Source organism: Dermochelys coriacea, chromosome 4 (genome assembly GCF_009764565.3).
Source record: "Dermochelys coriacea isolate rDerCor1 chromosome 4, rDerCor1.pri.v4, whole genome shotgun sequence".
NCBI classification, from domain to species: domain Eukaryota; kingdom Metazoa; phylum Chordata; order Testudines; family Dermochelyidae; genus Dermochelys; species Dermochelys coriacea.
Genome location: NC_050071.1, coordinates 117578720 through 117598206, shown reverse-complemented (window position 1 = coordinate 117598206; position 19487 = coordinate 117578720). Strand labels below are relative to the sequence as shown.

Genomic DNA, 19487 nt, shown 5'->3' with positions numbered 1-19487 from the left:
TCAGTGGGATTAAAAATTAACACTTAGTTTACTATCAATAATTGTGGAGTAAAATTTTTTAATTAACATCACTGAGACTTAGGAACTTAAGTCACTTTTGCAAATATGTTTTAAACTCCTAGTTTTCCCCACAGCTAGATGTTGCTGTAATGGGTATATTCCCTGTATCAGAGTCTGCAGCTGGTTCCTGCAAATGGCAACTTCCTACTGAAGCTTAACCCTTTATAGCACAGCTTCTACCTCTTTCCTTGGAAGACAACGTCACAATTTTTATTCTAAGGAACAAAAGAGCAACTTTAAGTGCTTCAGCTAGAAAAGACATTTGAAGAATTAGGTGCAAATATTCAAATATTGAAAGCAAACAAACCTCTATTTAGCACCTGCCAAAGCTGTAGGACATAAGTGATATTAGATTCATCATGGATCCTGGGGAATAACATGTGGAATTAATTAATGAATGCTAATTAAGAGAGAGCAATCTATATCACATCTTATGTTATATGACAGAAGGGGAGGTAGTTCCAACTCATAGTTGGTGGTAGCTTATTTCTGAAGAAATTTTAGCTGAAACTTGCTGCTCTCTTACATTTATATGAACAAAACCTGTCAATTCAGAGTAAGTCTTTGATATTTATTTTACTGGGTCTAAAGTTTTTATAGCCATTAGGTTTTGAGATATTTTTGGAGTGGGAATGCTTAGCCATCTTGCAATATTTTGGATTTGGAGGGGCTGTATTAGCTGATTTTTTTTAAATTCGTGCCACAATAGTTATAAATCAGAACTTTAAGAACTGAGATGATTTCACACATAGACATATATGACTAAAATGAAGAGACTTGGAGGGTGGTCTGTTGTGGTTAGTAAATATACTGTATGTTGCTGGTTTTAATGCCATATCTCTTGCTGTCTTATCAACTGCTGGAAATCCCTGAACAGTGTTAATTCTCTCTGACTAGTGATATATTAACCTTTCTAACTTAAGAACTTTATCTCTTTCTTGTTATTTATCAACCCGTGTGTTTATACAGGACAGATGTTTTTTCAAAGAGTTTATTTTTTTCCCCTTTTTAATAGTATAGAAAGGGTAGTAATCTGTACTTTCTAAAACATAAATAAACATTTTTGCAAAAAGTCAAAGCAAAATGGAAGAAAGTAATTAACTTGAAAAATGTTTAAAGGACATGGTTATTTTGACTTCAGCCCAAACTTTAGGTTTTGTATAAATAGGTTTAAAAAAACCAAACCTTCAAGATTAAAAGGATTGTCTCTGAGTGTGTAAAAAATCAAAGGAAAACAGCTTATAAAACTTGAGGCTTTTAATTTTTGACCAATTAAATTAAACCCCAATGACAAAATCTGTGGAAATACAAATATGTACTTTCAAGCTTCCAAAAATCTAATAATCTATGTCTTTAGAGCAAAAATTCTGCCATTGGATGTGTATGCAGTTTTAACTATTTCAGTGGGAATGACTTGCACTCATTCAGAAGCAGAACTGGGCCTTTATTGTGCAAAATGTTGACTCTACTTCACTGACGTAGTATGAAAAATAATGTAGAAGGCAAAGCTTGTGTTTGAATATATAAGACATATAATTCTCTTCTTTCCTTTTGTATATACACAAGGTCATTGTAGTTAAACCTGTAATTTAAAAGTGCCTGCCCAGCTGATTGGGGGATAGCTTCCATGCTGACTATTAATCAGCCAAAAAGACTGATATGTTGGCCCCAGAAATGACCTCCTGCTTACAGATACAACTATGAAAAGGGGCTGTCTACCAGGGCAGTGCGTAAGTTCCAGAGTTAGAACATAAGACCGGCCATACTACGTCAGACCAAAGGTCAGTCTAGCCCAGTATCCTGTCTTCTGACAGCGGCCAATGCCAGGTGCTTCAGAGAGAATGAACAAAATAGGTAATCATCAAGTGATCCATCCCTGTTGTCCATTCCCAGCTTCTGGCAAACAGAGGCAAGGTGTTACCTATCAGCTCTCTTGGGGAACCAGGGCACAGCCTGTCTGATGCAGGAAAGACCTTCCCTGCTCCCCCGCCTCTGAACCAAAGCCAATAAGAAGAAAGATTTACAAAAAGCAATGCAAAGGCAGTGGAAGACACACCTAAACCTCTCTGGATAGCATTAAGGAAACTCCCCTAGCCTCATTTTGCATTAAAGATGGGACAGGGAGCCATCTCCATTAGGATACAGAATGGAGAACAGAGATTACAAGGCATGAACCGCATGGAACTCTGGAACCAGAAAAGCGGGGAAGTACTGCATGATGTGGAATCTCTGCTCCAGATGTTAATGAACCTATACCTGCACACACCCAGCTCAGTAGTTATCAGACCAATTCTAGTAATAAATCCTTTATTGGTATCCAAAATACTGAAGCTGCCTAATTGCATTGTGAGCTCCCTTAAAGGAACACCGCCCGTAGGCAGGAATGATCAGTTCCAATTGTCTAGTCTGAACAAAACAACTTTGGTATATTCCCTTGAGCCATCAGTTTACTCATAAACAAATCTAGTGTTTTCTCTTGAACCATTGTTCTTTCCCTACAAAAACCCTTTCCCATGCTCACGTAAGTGTTCTGATGCCTGTATCCAACATCTGCATCAGATCTACTGGAACTTCATCTACTCCTAACTGATCATGCTGGGGGCTCTGCCTGTCTCCAGCACTCCAGACCCTCAGCTACCACCTCCACCTGGGAACCCTGATTGATTCAAGCTTCACTGAGTGGTGAGAACCCAGTGCTCGCACGTGTGCTCTCTCTCTCTCTCTCTCTCTGACCCTGACTTGTGTGATCAGTTATAGTTTTCTAAACCTGACTTTTATAATAAAATTTAAATTAGATTTAATATTATAACTGTTTTGTTTTGTTGGGCTCCCCTTGTATGGCTATTACCTGGCAATAAATAACTTTCATGGTTAAGCTGGTTGCTTCTCACTCTCTCTCCCCATCATGGTGTTTTTTGGCTTTCCCATTCACTCTGCAGCAACACTCCTCATACCTAAGCTGAAGATCCCTGCAGTGCCCAAAAATCCCATGGGATTTGCTCATCAAATGGGTTACTACCAGAACAATTGTGACGTGAAAGTGCAGATAGGGACATGCTGAACTTGGGGCATATGAGGAAGGCAGCTTGGAAGTGCTGATTAACTCGGTCCTCTCAGACGCACTCTGTTAATATGTGTGTTTGCCTGATTCTGGGGCTGAAAGAACCTAGCTCTGGGGAACCTATGTCCTTCAGGATAGCTCCATTGGGAGGGAATTTGCAGAAGGGAAAAGTAGAGCTCCATATGAGAACACAAGTGACACAAGCAGTACATTGATAGAATTACAAAACCCCCACTCCTGAAGCGTAACCCTAATAAATGAGTATACCCCAAAGTAATGGGCAAATCTGGTAACAGAGGAACACCATCTCTGCCCAACTTGGCTAATAGCCGTTGATGGACCTATCCTTCATGAATTTATCTAATTCTTTTTTGAATCCTGTTATCGTCTTGCCCTTCACAACATTCTTTGGCGAACAGTTCCAGAGGTTGACTGTGTGTTGTGTGAAGAAATATTTCCTTTTATTTGTTTTAAACCTTCTGCATATTAATTTCATTTGGTGACCCCATAGTTCTTGTGTTATGAGAAGGAATAAATAACACTTCCTTATTTACTTTCTCCACACTAGTCATGATTTGATAGCCCTCTATCATATCCCCCCTTAGTCGTCTCTTTTCCAAACTGAAAAAGTCCCAGTCCTATTAATCTCTCCTCATACGGCAGCCGTTCCATACCCCTAATAATTTTTGTTGCCCTCTTCTGAACCTTTTCCAATTCCAATACATCTTTTTTGAGATGGGGCAATCACATCTCAAAAAGTTAAGGGCCATAGCTAAAAAAAGCGCTGCCCATATGTGAACCTACCTAGACACAGTTGGTATGACAGTCCTTTCTTTTCTCTGCAGTTGGATTAAAATCCTGTAGAATGCATCGATTTAAAGCACAAAACTGAATGCCACCAACAATGCATCAGACAATGTCCCAGATCAACGAATTTCCAACTTGTACTACAGTGTCTTGCTTGCAGTTCTAAAATGTGGTTTAGTCAATGATGTTAACATGTGGCCCCTGTTTGAAGCTTTCTGTGCAGTCTACCATTCAGTAATTCAGAGGGAATTCTCAGCCAAATTCAGCAATAGACAACTGACTTGCTTAAGGTTAAATGTGTTTTAAGTGCCTTGCTGAACTGGAGCCTCCGTTGCTGCAACTTACAAAGAGCCATTAAAGTAAGTTGGAACTCCACATGTGCATCTAATGACAAGATCTGGCCCACTGTCTAAAATGTGCTTCAGAATCTTTTTGGATGAAAGGGACTGTGTGAGGATTATTATTTTTGTTATTAGACTGGAATGAATAGATATCAGTTGTCTGCAGAGAAGTCTATTTTAGTGTAATCTTGTTTAGGATGGTTCTCGAATGTTTCCAAAAATGCTTTCTATAGTATATGTTGTTGACCCGTATAATATCTGTGTAGCAGTCTCACTCGTATTTTTGTTGCATTTTCTTTAGGTGCCTAAAAGTCTTTATAAATCTGACCCTTTGGGCTTGTCTACATGGAAACTGTACTACAGTAATTCTTCTGGTATCGTTAAATCGGTACAACCCCTAGTATGGTTGTATTGATGTAATGGTGCTTATGTTGGTATAGCTTCCTCTTTTCCTTATGGGAATAAGCTATACTGGATTAAGTATCTTCACACAGATATAATATGTCCACATTTGGGGTGTGTGGAGTATATTTAACTACTTTGTAGATATTTAACTAGTTTGGTAGAAATTCACATCCCTGACCAGGCCTTAATCTCTCTGTGCCTCAGTTCTCTGTAAAGTAGGAGTAATATTTCCTTTCTCCCACCTTTTGATTTTCTTTGTCCATTTAGAATGTAAGGCTCTTTGGGGTAGGGACTCCCTCACCATATCTGCATACAGGGCATAGTGCAACAGGGCCAACATCTCTGTTGAGACCTATAGGTCCTACTTGATGAGGGAGAAGCTACCTAACATGTAACAGCCTGCAAGATACCCTGCCTGCCTTCCATCCTGAGCCCAAATGGTCATTCCACAGGGAAGCATGAGCTAGTGAGGGGTGTTGGTTGTATTCTGTATGATCTCTACTCTCTAATGCCCATGCCCTTAATCATATAAAGCACAAGCATTAGACTCTGCAAGGTGTTACTGTGTGTTAAGTACTTTACAATGACCATGAGCCTCCTGAGAGAAACAAACTATAAACCAGAAGGCTCACACCTTGAGGTGGAGTTTTAATACAGAGGAGTCTAAAGGCTAAGCCCCGTGTCCACAGGAAGCTGGACATAGGACTCCAGTTATTAGGACAGGCAACACGGAAGCAGGCTTTGGGGACGAGGAAGACGATGATGATGAGGTTGTAGATAGCTCACCGCAAACAAGCGGAGAAACCGGTTTTTCCGACAGCCAGGAACTGTTTCTCACTCTGGACCTGGAGCCAGTACCCCCCAAAACCCACCCTAGGCTGCCTCCCGGACCCATCAGGCGGAGAAGGGACCTCTGGTGAGTGTATCTTTTAAAATACTATACATGGCTTAAAAGCCAGCATGTTTAATGATTACTTTGCCCTGGCATGCATGTCTCTCCTAGATATACTCCCAAAGCCTTTGCAAAAGGTTTCTGGGGTGGGCAGCCTTATTCCATCCACCATGGTAGGACACTTTTCCAGGCCAGTAGCACGTACTCGGGAATCATTGTAGAACAAAGCATTTCAGTGTATGTTTGCTGGCGTTCAAACAACATCCGTTCTTTATCTCTCTGTATTATCCTCAGGAGAGAGATATCATTCATGGTCACCTGGTTGAAATAGGTGCTTTTCTTAAGGGGACATTCAGAGGTGCCCGTTCCTGCTGGGCTGTTTGCCTATGGCTGAACAGAAATGTTCCCCGCTGTTAGCCACGCGGTGGGGGGGAGGCAAAATGCGACCTTGTAACGAAAGCACATGTGCTATGTATGTAATATTAACAGCAAGGTTTACCGTGAAAGAGTGTACCCATTGTTCTATAAAATGTCTTTTCAAATATCACTGTCCCTTTTTTTTCCCTCCACCCGCTGCATGTGTTTCAAGGATCACAGGATCTTCTCCTTCCCAGAGGCTAGTGAAGATTAGAAGGTGAAAAAAAACACACTCGCGATGAAATGTTCTCAAAACTGGGTTTAGCAGGCCGTTGATTTCACAGAGGGAGGGAGGGAGGAGAAAATGAATACAAAACAAATCTGGTCTATTTCTTGTTTTGAGCCACTTCATCTATCTTTATACATCTTGCTGGCAGCAGATTGTGCAGTACGACCGCTAGCCATCATCACCTCCTGGGTGCTCGGCAGAAGACGGTGCAGTATGACTACTGGCCATCGTCTTCTGCTAGCTGCAGATTAAAAGCTAGTGCACTGCTGGTAGGACTCAATTGCCATGAGACGAAACAAGCGAAGTGACCTGGCTGAGTCACTCCCATGTTTGCCCAGGCGCCCGGTTAAAAGAGCACCCAGGACTACGTCGACGACGGCTACCAGTCATACTGCACTGTCCGCTGCTAAAAGGCAATAAACTGCGCTGTGTAGCAATGCAGTACCATGTCCACCAGTACCCAGGAGACATACGGTGACTGTTAGCTGAGCAGGCTCCATGCTTGCCGTGGTTTGACATCTGCACAGATAATTCAAGAAAAAAGGTGCAAAACGATTGTCTGCCCTTGCTTTTACAGAGGGAGGTAGGGAATGGGGGCCTGACGATATGTATCCAGAACCACCCACGACAATGTTTTAGCCTCATCAGGCACTGGGATTTCTACCCAGAATTCAAATGGATGGTGGAGACTGCGGGAACTGTGGGATAGCTACCCACAGTGCAAAGCTCTGGAAGTCGACGGTTGCCTCGGTACTGTGGACACAGTCCGCCGACTACATGCACTTAGAGCATTTGTGTGGGGACACATACACGCTCGATTGTATAAAAACATTTTCTACAAAACCGACTTCCATAAATTCAACCTAATTTCATAGTGTAGACATACCCTGAGGTAACTTATGCACTACTTTGCTCACAAATTAAACTGAATCAGTTCTAGAGAAATCCATGGGCCATCTTTTTGTATGGCAGTATGATATGTGTTTCCTATGATTAAGCAATACTGTCCCAAATCCTCATCTATCTATAGATATTAGAACTGATATTCCTCACTTTGGTGAAAAGGACCTCTTTGTCTATTCCATTGATGCTGACTAATTTAACTTTGAAGGCTAATTAGCTGGCTTAAGTGCACCATGGGTTGGCAGTAAAATATCCACTGTAGCAAGGAAGTATTCACTGTACAATTAGCAAGGAACAATGATTTCTATTGACAAATAGAGTGCAGATCAGACATCCATTGTCTGTGACTGCTTACTGCTTTTGGCTTCAGTTTTCTACATGGAAAATAAAGATACAATTTAACAATGAAAGAACCCCTGCAACTAATAGTGTTTGGTGACCTATAAATCAGATGCTCATTGTGGTAAACTATATTATGCAGGATTGTCAGAGACTTATAAATGGAGGATAACGAATAAGGATTCAGGAACAGTAGATCAGTAGAAGAAAAGTGGTAAATATGACACCATAATCTAGTTAAAAAGGCTGAAGTTTCTATCAGTATCAGCACTGCTAAGACATAAGCTTTCATAGAGTGGATCATTAGTGATAATGCTGTTTTCCTCTACCATATCCTTAATAAAGAAAGGAATATTGTAGACTTGAATATTTTACTACAAACAAAACTACTGAGGAAAGGCATTAGAGATTGCCAGTGTCCACAGTCACTTTTGAAGAAGTTACAGCCAAAGTGTATGGTTTATTTCTCTTATGTAGTTTCTTATACTATTGATCTAAATCAATCTAGGTTCTTACCATAGTCCCCATCACTGTAGTCTTTGATCCTAGTCTGCCACCCAACTCATCAGAATTGTCACTTTTATCAAGTGCTTTATTCTGTATTGAATTATGCAGCAAGTTTTGAGGGGAAAAGCACCTTCTGTGGAAAGGCCACTGGGTACATATATTTTGTTGTGGAGCCAAAGCTATGCACTTTTGTAGAAGTAAATTATTACCTTTTGGGACAGTTTATTTGGTTGGGATTTTCTGCATTTTTTTTTCGTATGTGCTGTCTTAGAAGTACTCCAATGCTACCAGTTCCCTAAATCACCATTAGTCTCCTCTTCTGTCAAAGAGACTAGGATGAAATATATTGAGAGTATTCTGCATTATAAGCTTTCTAAGGATCATAAAACTAGTTTTCTTTTATGACTATGACAATGTGGAAGAACTATTGATTTGTCAAAGCAGCAAAGAGACAGTTGATGAAAGCAACTGAACTGGAATGATTGAATTATCTATTTCCTAAATGTTGATGTTCTATTGCAGAATGTATTTAATTTGTCTTTTGAATAGTAACTATAGTCTGGGATATGCTAATGTGTTTAGATTCACAATGTATTCTTTGTTAAATAAGCTTATTTTTTTACTTTTTTGCCAAAATGTTTTATATATTGACAACAAGAGTAGGGTATTATTATAGTGTGCTTCCTTTCTCCTCCTAGCTGGGTTTAGATGTAGTTTGAGGGGCAGGGGAAATGGAAAGAGAAGGAAAGAGTGTTCTTGGGTAAAGAGCTTCTTGTAGTCTGCTCCAGGGGAGACAGGTGCTTCTACATGGGGGCTCTGGCTGAATTAAAGTTTTGTTGGGATCCATTTATTTGGATACCTCTGATGCTACCATATATATACTTTACAATATAGTTAGGATGAATAGCTTATCTAGGTAGTCTCCCATTGTTTTAATAGCTTTTGAAACACTAAAATAGAACTATTTCAGCTTCCTGAACAAAATGTCACAAATTTGGAAGCAAAAACCAAAACCAACACAAAGCAATCGGGAGATCCAGCATTCCTGATATCTATAAAGATTCACTGGGACTAATAAAGAGACAGAGAACATCCCAGGGTGCCACTGCAGCAAGAGATCGCAGCATGGTTCCTTGTCACTCGACCAACATTGCAGAAGTCCAATAAAAAAAAAAGCTCTAGAGAAGTGCTTACAGCTCAGATCAAAACTAATAATTCTTCTTAGCCACCATCAGTACTAAACCAGTTACTGGGTAATATCCCATTAAAATGGTATTACTGAGACAAAAACCATAGCTTGAGATTTTTTCAGAACTGACTAGGGGATTTAACCACACAATTACCATTAACTGGTTGCGTGGCTGAATCTCCTAGTGACTTTGAAAATTTCAACCACAGCCTTCTTTCTTGGTCCCACCAAAAGCTGCAAAAAAAATCAAGGCAGTTTCTTGGTGCTTGTATGTGGGCCTAAAATATTAGTGTCCATTCCTCTTCATCACCAGCTTATTTGTGTGCCTCACTTTTACAGAGGAAGAAGAAAACTGTAACAACCTGAAAACCCTAGAAGTAAAGATCAGCCACACGTACTTCTTATGATAAAATTTCCCAGATTCCAGGAGAGAACAATGTCTTAAATGTGTCAAAGCACAGGCCAAGTTAATCATTGATTCCTTTACTGACCAATACACAAAAGAGTAAAAGGGAGCTGGTGTGTGTGTGTGTGTGTGTGTGTGTGTGTGTGCTATGGGGAGGCTTAATTTCTGCTGGAGAAACTGCATATTACACTAGCTTTGTTTGCATAAGGGACAGATGGCCCCTTAACTAAAATTTTCTGGGGGTTTTTGGTTGGCCCTCTCCCCAGTAGAAGAGAAAGGCAAAGCCCTAAGTTAAGAATGTATTTGCAGAAAAAACTGAGCACTGAGGGCTTGATCCAACACAGATTGTAGACAATGAGAAGCATCTTCTTGACTTCAATGGGCATTGGATTGGCCCTCGAAAGGATGATTAAAAATGAATCGGGAAGTAACCATGCCAGGGTGGAACAACAGAACACATCATATAGGAGACAAGCTTTTTCCACCCTATCATTCCTACAAAGGAAATTTAACTTGCTGTTAGCAGCTTCTTTAAACTGAACCCAACAAAAACACAGTGAGCTAGATTGCTGGGCAGATACTGAACTGGTCTGTCTCATATACAATAGCAAGCTTTTGGGCAGGGGTGTGGAGGGAGAAATGAGCCATCCTAAACCAGAGATAAAATTAAATAAACTTCTCTTCAGACAACTGATATCTATTCATTCCAGTCTAATCACAAAAATAATAATCCTAACTGAGTCCCTTTTATCCAAAAAGATTCTGAAGCACATTTCAGACAGTGGGCCAGATCTTGTCATTAGATGCACAGAGACTCCAGTTCAGCAAGGCACAGAAACACGTTTAACTTTTAGCAAGTCAGTTGTCTGATGCTGAATTTGGAATCTTTTAACTCTTATCATAATCCCAACCAAGAGAAAAGCCAAAAACTACTTGGCAAAGAAGACCAGAGAATATTGGTTCTACTATGAAAATTTTCTTTAGAAAATGACACTCCTATCTTTATCAGCTCTGCTCCCAGGGCCTATTCAGTCATGTTTGCTTTCATTAGTGGCTAAAGTACACTGGGTATTGGCCATGATTCAGGAAAACACTTAAGTACATGTTTAAATCCATTCCTGTTCATGACGACACTTAGGCACTTGCTCAGTTTAAAGAATGGCTCAAGACTACTATGATGTGAACGTGTTTTTAACTTTAAGCATGCTCTTAATCATCCCTGTGCAGCACAGCACATTCCTGAATTGGGCCCACTGAGAGTACTCTGGCAGAGTGAACAATCTGTATAACTTGAAATGTGTTTGACAAACTTGTGAGGGGGCCCCCAGGATATCTTCTTCAGGGGAAGAGTTTGGAATGTACCAGATTGCAGGTAATTTCAAAGTGTAAAAGATAAATGTCTCTAAGTATTTTTATAGGAATGAAATTATCTCTATGAGATATGATTTAGCAATATACAGAGTAAATGTGAACTCCAGCAAAGAGAGGGAAATCACCCCCCTCATTTTGGTGGTAGAATTTTTAATAGGGATTCCTACAAATCATGCCTCTGCAATAAAAGGGGAAGGATATAAGCTCCTGACTTTACCAGATCATTACAGGATTCTGAGGTTAGACAAGAGATTTGTATATAGGATTTGATTCACATTGGCTTGGGAGTCAACAATAGCATTATTATTATTTATTACAATCTTGTTCTTCAAATTAGCTGTTAAGGAACATAAAGCAGATGGCAACACTAGATATGCTTAATTTAACTATAACTAAGCAAAATAACAATCTATGGATTTTTCTGCAGGATATTTTATTATAACTTGTATAATTCCTTAATGATCTCTTTAAATATTCCCATATTATTTGGATTCAACTGTTCATCTGTTATGCTGCTCAAAACACAGTGTCAGATTGATATTAGCTGAGAGAATAGAGGAAATACTGTACATGAATATTTTGAATATGAATAAGAATTCTAATTTGTCTGCATTTGTGACCTTTCCATGTTTCTGTAAATATTTGAACACTGCAACTTTAGTACCATGAATAGTCATGAAAAGCTAGTCTTAAGCTTAACATCTTAAATATTTACCAACAGCAAATTTCAAATTGTACATTTCATTGCAATATCTACAATTCAAGTTGTGGTGGTTAGCTACATACATCATAAAATCAAGGAATGGAAACTCACCTATGACTCTTCTTTAGAACTTTCCAGCACAATGTGAATTGTGAATATACACAGCAAACTCTTCACTAACTATATGAAGACCAAGAATTAAATACTGAAGGCATTCATGGATAGTTGTAAATAATAAGTAAATAATAAATCTGAATGTTTGTAGCCTGTTTGCAAACAGCAAAATCTGTCAAACAATGCACTATAAATCATTTGCTCAGCTCTAGCTGATATACGGTGCTACTACTTACTATGTACAACAATAAGGGCCTGATCCTAGAAGATACTGAGCATCAAATCCTCAGATCTAAGAGTGAGTGGAGTGTACTCAGTACCTTTCTAAATGCACTTGGCTTCTGACTAGGTTGAAGGAGAAATAAATTTGAAAAGACTTGTCAAACCTCTTTCTGCCACTGAAGCGCTGTTATCAAATCCCATTAAATTTCAAAAGTCCTGATTTTTAGCTTGCCTGGACTCATGTTTGTGAACAACTATTCATGCAACTAGTTTCATTGACTTCAGTGGTGCTATTTATATAAGTAATTGCAATAATAATGAGGGATTTCAGCTATCCCCATACTGACTGGGTACATGTTACTTCAGGTTGGGATGCAAAAATAAAGTTTCTTGACATTTTAAATGATTGGTCCTTAGAATAGCTCATCTTGTAACCTACCAGAGGAGAGGTAATTCTTGATTTAGTCCTAAGTGGAGCACAGGATCTGGTCCAAGAGGTGAATATAGCTGGACCGCTTGGTAATAGTGACCATAACATCATTAAATTTTAGCATCTCTGTGGTGGGAAAAATACTACAGTGGCCCCACACTGTAGCATTTAATTTCAGAAAGGGGGACTACACGAAAATGAGGAAGTTAGTTAAACAGAAATTAAAAGGTACAATGCCAAAAGTGAAATCACTGCAGGCTTCATGGAAACTTTTTAAAGACACCATAATAGAGGATCAACTTAAATGTATACCCCAAATTAAAAAAACAGAGAACCAAAAAAGTGCCACCTTGGCTAAACAACAAAGTAAAAGAAGCAGTGAGAGACAAAAAGGCATCCTTTCAAAAGTAGAAGTTAAATCCTAGTGAGGAAAATAGAAAGGAGCATAAACTCTGGCAAATGAAGTGTATAAATATAATTAAGAAGGCCCAAAACATGTTCTATTACTTTTTGAGTCTTCAAATTCTAAGTACATTAGAAGCAGGAAGCCTGCTAAACAACCAGTGGGGCCACTGGATGATCAAGATGGTAAAGGAGCACTCAAGGATAATTTATATGTATAGCTGGGATTATGTTTTCCAGCATGCATTACTTTGCATTTATCTACACTGAATTTCATCTGCAATTCATAGTTTCATTGCAGAGAAACTAAATGAATTCTTTGCATTGGTCTTCACAATTGAGGGTGTGAGGGAAATTCCCAAACCCGAGCCATTCTTTTTAGGTGACAAATCTGAGGAACTGTCTCAGATTGAGGTGTCATTAGAGAAGGTTTGGAAACAAATTGGTAAACTAAACAGTAATAAGTCACCAGGATGAGATAGTATTCACGCAAGAAGGAAGGAACTCAAATAGGAAATTGCAGAATTACCAACTGTAGTTTGCAACCTATCATTTAAATCAGCTTCTGTACCAAATGACTGGAGGATAGCTAATGTGATGCCAATTTTTAAAAAGGGCTCCAGAGGTGATCATGGCAATTACAGCCTGCTAAGCCTGATTTCAGTACTGGGCAAAATGATTGAAACTATAGTAAAGAACAAAATTGTCAGACATACAGATGAATGTAATTTGTTGGGGAAGAGTCTAAATGTTTTTTATAAAAGGAAATCATGCCTCACCAATCTACTAGAATTCTTTGAGGGGGGTCAACACGCATGTGGACAAGGGGGATCCAGTGGATATAGGCTCTTAAGCAAAGCAAGTTGTCATGGGATAAGAAGGAGGGTCCTCTTATGGGTTGGTAACTGGTTAAAAGATAGGAAACAAACGGTAGGAATAAATGGTCAGTTTTTCAGAATGGAGAGAGGTAAATAGTGGTGTCCCCAGAGGTCTGTACTGGGCCCACTCCTATTCAACATATTTGTAAATGCTCTGGAGAAAGGGGTAAACAGTGAGGTGGCAAAATTTTGCAGATGATACAAAACTACTCAAGATAGTTAAGTCATAAGCAGATGGCGAAGAGCTTCAAAATGAACTCTTAAACTGGGTGACTGAGCAGCAAAATGGCAGATGAAATTCAGTGTAGATAAATGCAAAGTAATGCATGCTGGAAAACATAATCCCAGCTATACATATAAATTAATGGGGTCTAAATTAGCTGTTACCACTCAAGAAAGATCTTGAAAGTCATTGTGGATAGTTCTCTGAAAACATCATTTCAATGTGCAGTGACAGTCAAAAAAGCAAACAGAATGTTGGACATTATTAGGAAAGGGATAGAGAATAAGACAAAATATCATATTGCTGCTATATAAATCCATGGTACACCATGTGCAGATGTGGAATTGGAAAAGGTTCAGAAAAAGGCAAAAAAAATGATTAGGGGTATGGAATGGCTGCCATTAATAAGACTGGGACTTTTTAGTTTGGAAAAGAGACAACTAAGGGGGGGATATGACAGAGGTCTATCAAATCATCACTGGTGTGGAGAAAATAAATAAGGAAGTGTCATTTACTCCTTCTCATAACACAAGAACTAGGGGCCACCATATGAAATTGATAGGCAGCAGGTTTAAAACAAAAAAAAAAAGGAAATATTTTTTTCTTGCCACAGTCAATCCTTGCCAAAGGAGGCTGTGAAAGCCAAGACTATAACCCAAAGATAGGTGCTGTAGGAAGGAGCCCAGGGAAACAGCAATAGGGTCTGAGACTAAGCAGACCTACATTGTTAGTCCTAGAGTTTCTGGTTTCAAGCTGTCCTGAAGTGGCTCAAGAGTGAGCACTAACCTCAGGGCAGACTATTCAGAAGCACGACACAAACCGCTAATTAGTTGTGAATTCTACACTTAGATGTCATAAACCAAGTATGAAGTATGATCTCCTCAAACACTATAACAGCCTTAATGTGGAGTCACAGACTATCCCCTTGGATAGGCCAATCCATCTTGGCATTGAGGTATGCTTGCCTTTGGGATAGATGGTCCCTTACATCAAAAATCACAATAAAATTCAGGTTACTCTTGGTCCAAAAGGACCAGTCACTTACCTCAGGTCAATTACACCTTAGATAACCCACCAAAGACAGGTTTCAGAGTAGCAGCCATGTTAGTCTGTATTCGCAAAAAGAAAAGGAGTACTTGTGGCACCTTAGAGACTAACAAATTTATTTGAGCATAAGTTTTCATGAGCTACAGCTCACTTCATCAGATGCATTCAGTGGAAAATACAGTGGGGGAGATTATATACACAGAGAACATGAAACAATGGGTGTTATCATACACACTGTAAGGAGAGTGATCACTTAAGATGAGCTATTACCAGCAGGAGAGCAGGGGTGGGGTCAGGGTGGGAGGAAGAAAACCTTTTGTAGTGGGCCATTTCCAGCAGTTGACAAGAACATCTGAGGAACAGTGGAGGATGGAGGGGGAAATAGTTTTACTTTGTGTAATGACCCATCCACTCCCAGTCTCTATTCAACCCTAACTTAATTGTATCCAGTTTGCAAATTAATTCCAATTCAGCGGTCTCTTGTTGGAGACTGAAGCCCGACCTGGGGTATTCTATCTGCTACCCAAGATCCATAAACCTGGAAATCCTGGACGCCCCATCATCTCAGGCATTGACACCCTGACAGCAGGATTGTCTGGCTATGTAGATTCCCTCCTCAGGCTCTACACTACCAGCGCTCCCAGCTATCTTCGAGACACCACTGACTTCCTGAGGAAACTATAATCCATCGGTGATCTTTCTGAAAACACCATCCTGGCCACTATGGATGTAGAAACCTTCTACACCAACATTCCACACAAAGATGGACTACAAGCCTTGAGGAACAGTATCCCTGATAATGTCACGACAAACCTGGTGGCTGAACTTTGTGACTTTGTCCTCACCCATAACTATTTCACATTTGGAGACAATGTATACCTTCAAATCAGCTGCATTGCGATGGGTACCCGCATGGCCCCACAGTATGCCAACATTTTTATGGCTGACTTAGAACAATGCTTCCTCAGTTCTCGTCCCCTAATGCCCCTACTCTACTTGGGCTACATTGATGACATCTTCATCATCTGGACCCATGGAAAAGAAGCCCTTGAGGAATTCCACCATGATTTCAACAATTTCCATCCCACCATCAACCTCAGCCTGGACCAGTCCACACAAGAGATCCACTTCCTGGACACTACGGTGCTAATAAGCGATGGTCACATAAACACCACCCTATACCAGAAACCTACTGACCGCTATTCCTACCTACATGCCTCCAGCTTTCACCCAGATCACACCACATGATCCATTCTCTACAGCCAAGCTCTACGATACAACCACATTTGCTCCAACCCCTCAGACAGAGACAAACACCTTCAAGATCTCTATCAAGCATTCTTACAACTACAATACCCAGCTCCTGAAGTGAAGAAACAGACTGAAAGAGCCAGAAGAGTACCCAGAAGTCACCTACTACAAAACAGTCCCAACAAAGAAAATAACAGAACGCTATTAGCCATCACCTTCAGCCCCCAACTAAAACCTCTCCAACGCATCATCAAGGATCTACAACCTATCCTGAAGGACGACCCATCACTCTCACAGATCTTGGGAGACAGGCTAGTCCTTGCTTACAGACAGCCCCCCAACCTGAAGCAAATACTCACCAGCAACCACACACCACACAACAGAACCACTAACCCAGGAACCTATCCTTGCAACAAAGCCCGTTGCCAACTGTGTCCACATATCTATTCAGGGGACACCATCATAGGGCCTAATCACATCAGCCACACTATCAGAGGCTCGTTCACCTTCACATCTACCAATGTGATATATGCCATCATATGCCAGCAATGCCCCTCTGCCACGTACATTGGCCAAACTGGACACTCTATGTAAAAGAATAAATGGACGCAAATCAGATGTCAAGAATTATAACATTCAAAAACCAGTTGGAGAACACTTCAATCTCTCTGGTCACTCGATTACAGACCTGAGAGTGGCTATTCTTCAACAAAAAAACTTCAGAAACAGACTCCAACGAGAGACTGCTGAATTGGAATTAATTTGCAAACTGAATACAATTAACTTAGGCTTGAATAGAGACTGGGAGTGGATGGGTCATTACACAAAGTAAAACTATTTCCCCATGTTTATTCCCCTCCCCCTCCCCCCCCCCCCACACACACACTGTTCCTCAGACGTTCTTGTCAACTGCTGGAAATGGCCCACTACAAAAGGTTTTCTTCCTCCCCCCCTGACCCCCCCGCTGCTCTCCTGCTGGTAATAGCTCATCTTAAATGATCACTCTCCTTACAGTGTGTATGGTAACACCCATTGTTTCATATTCTCTGTGTATATAAATCTCCCCACTGTATTTTTCACTGAATGCATCCGATGAAGTGAGCTGTAGCACACAAATGCTTATGCTCAAATAAATTGGTTAGTCTCTAAGGTGCCACAAGTACTCCTTTTCTTTTTACACCAAAGACAATGCTTGTAGCCAGTCCTGAAGATTTATTAACTAGGAAAAGGAAATAGGAGTTATTTACAAGGTTAAATCAGGTAAGCATACACACAAATGCTTTCTAAAGGTGATAGAAGTTTTTAAAACAAACAAATACTATAGGTCCCTTTAGGGCTAACCCAAGCTAAACATTAGGCATCTCTTTCTTATGCCTAGAAAACCTTGCCCTTGGGAATCCAAGCAACACATAGATATTGTTTATCCTTGTCAGGGATTTTTATTCCCTTTCCCCTTCTCTGAGCTGCTAGGGGAGGAATCGCTTGCATGTCTCTTCTTCATGGGGGGGCAGGGAGGGGAAGGGAAGAGAGCAATCGACAAACTCTTTTATTCTCTGGTGTTCCATGATGGTGTCAATGGGCTGTCTCTTTTGGGCAGGACATAACATCTATTCTCACAGACCAACTCCAATGCTCCAATATTACCTTACAGTATGGGATGCAGATGTTATACATGAGATTAATGCTTGCAGCAATTTACAAGCATTCAATAAAGTCTAAACACTAAGCACACTTTTATAACTCTCATACCTATTTTAACAATATTAATACACAAGTGAACCAGACTAATTCCAGCTGTGTATTTGTCAGGAGGCCTGGGCTCCTTGGCATAACTGGCATCTGGTTTGCTAGTGTCACACCTAGGCTGGAACCCAGAGTAGCAGGTAGGCCCAGGTTCCCCTACCAGCCATGAGAAAAATGGCACAGAACCTGGAGAAGTGGAACTGGAAGACCATCTAAGGAGGCATCTGAAGAGTTTGTCTGGTGCGACTTTATTTATTCCCCTCTTTATGGGGTAACAATGACCTGGCAGGAGGGCCAAGTCTCAGACACACAGAGTCAGAGTGACCACAACACGAGCAATGGACAGAAGGGGATGCCAGATGGTGTGAGAGCTAATTCCTGGACCTAGCCACAAGGAGGTGCACCTTGCTGTGAGTGGATACCCCATTACACAGTTCTTTGTTAGATTATATTTATTCTTGGTATTATAAATAAAATGCTTTTTCACTAACTCTAAGACTCAGCCTGATATGTGCTACTAGGTTATTTAGAAATCTGACTGCCGCTTCTCAAAATGATGCTACATAATGATTACCACAAGCAACAGTATATCTCTGGGTTTCCAGTTCCTGGTGGGGGGGAAAAAAAGACTAAAACCTTTTAATGCCAAGTCTAAAAGAGACAAGTAGTGAATAAATCCTGGATAGTGGAGCAACAGTACCAGATAGTCACAAAATGTGTGTGTGTGTGTTAGCTGTTCACCAGAGTGGGAGCAGGTCATTACAGTTATGTTCAGGATACTAGTGTTGGATGGGTGTCCAGACTCCGTGAGGAATCTCTTCCCTGCTTGTGACCCTCCCACAGTTTTGAAATGGGCATCCTTGTGTCCCTCTTAAGTTTTTCAAACTAAGTAAACTTCATGGACACAAGTAAATCCTACATTCTGTAAACTCCAGAGATAAATGGGCAGATCCTGATCTCTGGTACACGGATGTAAGTTCAGAGCAGGTACCGCGGTAGCCAATGGGGATACTTGCACAGGTGCTCAAAAGTAGCTGATCAAGCCTGCGTGCACACACATTCCTGTCCAATCTGAAGCAAACTGTTCAGTATATGCCTGTCTTTGACTGGTCCCTCCCCTTTCACTTGTATTCTTCAATGGGCTGTGTCAAGGTTCCTTCCCCACTCTGAATTCTAGGGTACAGATGTGGGAACCTGCATGAAAGACCCCCTAAGCTTATTCTTACCAGCTTAGGTTAAAACTTCCCCAAGGAACAAACTTTGCCTTGTCCTTGAATTGTATGCTGCCACCACCAAGCGTTTTAAACAAAGAACAGGGAAAGAGCCCACTTGGAGATGTCTTCTCCCAAAATACCCCACCCCCAAGCCCTGCACCCTCTTTCCTGGGGAAAGCTTGATAAGAATCCTCACCAATTTGTACAGGTGAACACAGACCTAAACCCTTGGATCTTATGAAAAATCAATCAGGTTCTTAAAAGAAGAATTTTAATTAAAGAAAAAGTAAAAGAATCACCTCTGTAAAATCAGGATGGTAAATACCTTACAGG

General features: G+C 40.4%; 1 long non-coding RNA gene across 1 annotated transcript in view; it reads left to right on the top strand.

The window, feature by feature from the left end:
* Window positions 1–560: 560 nt before the first annotated feature.
* Window positions 561–19487, top strand: part of LOC122459692 — an 83116-nt gene continuing 64189 nt past the window's right edge. Inside the window, exons 1-2 of the long non-coding RNA XR_006280538.1 lie at window positions 561–616; window positions 10784–10928. This is a non-coding gene — a long non-coding RNA (uncharacterized LOC122459692). The remainder of the gene's footprint in view (window positions 617–10783; window positions 10929–19487) is intronic.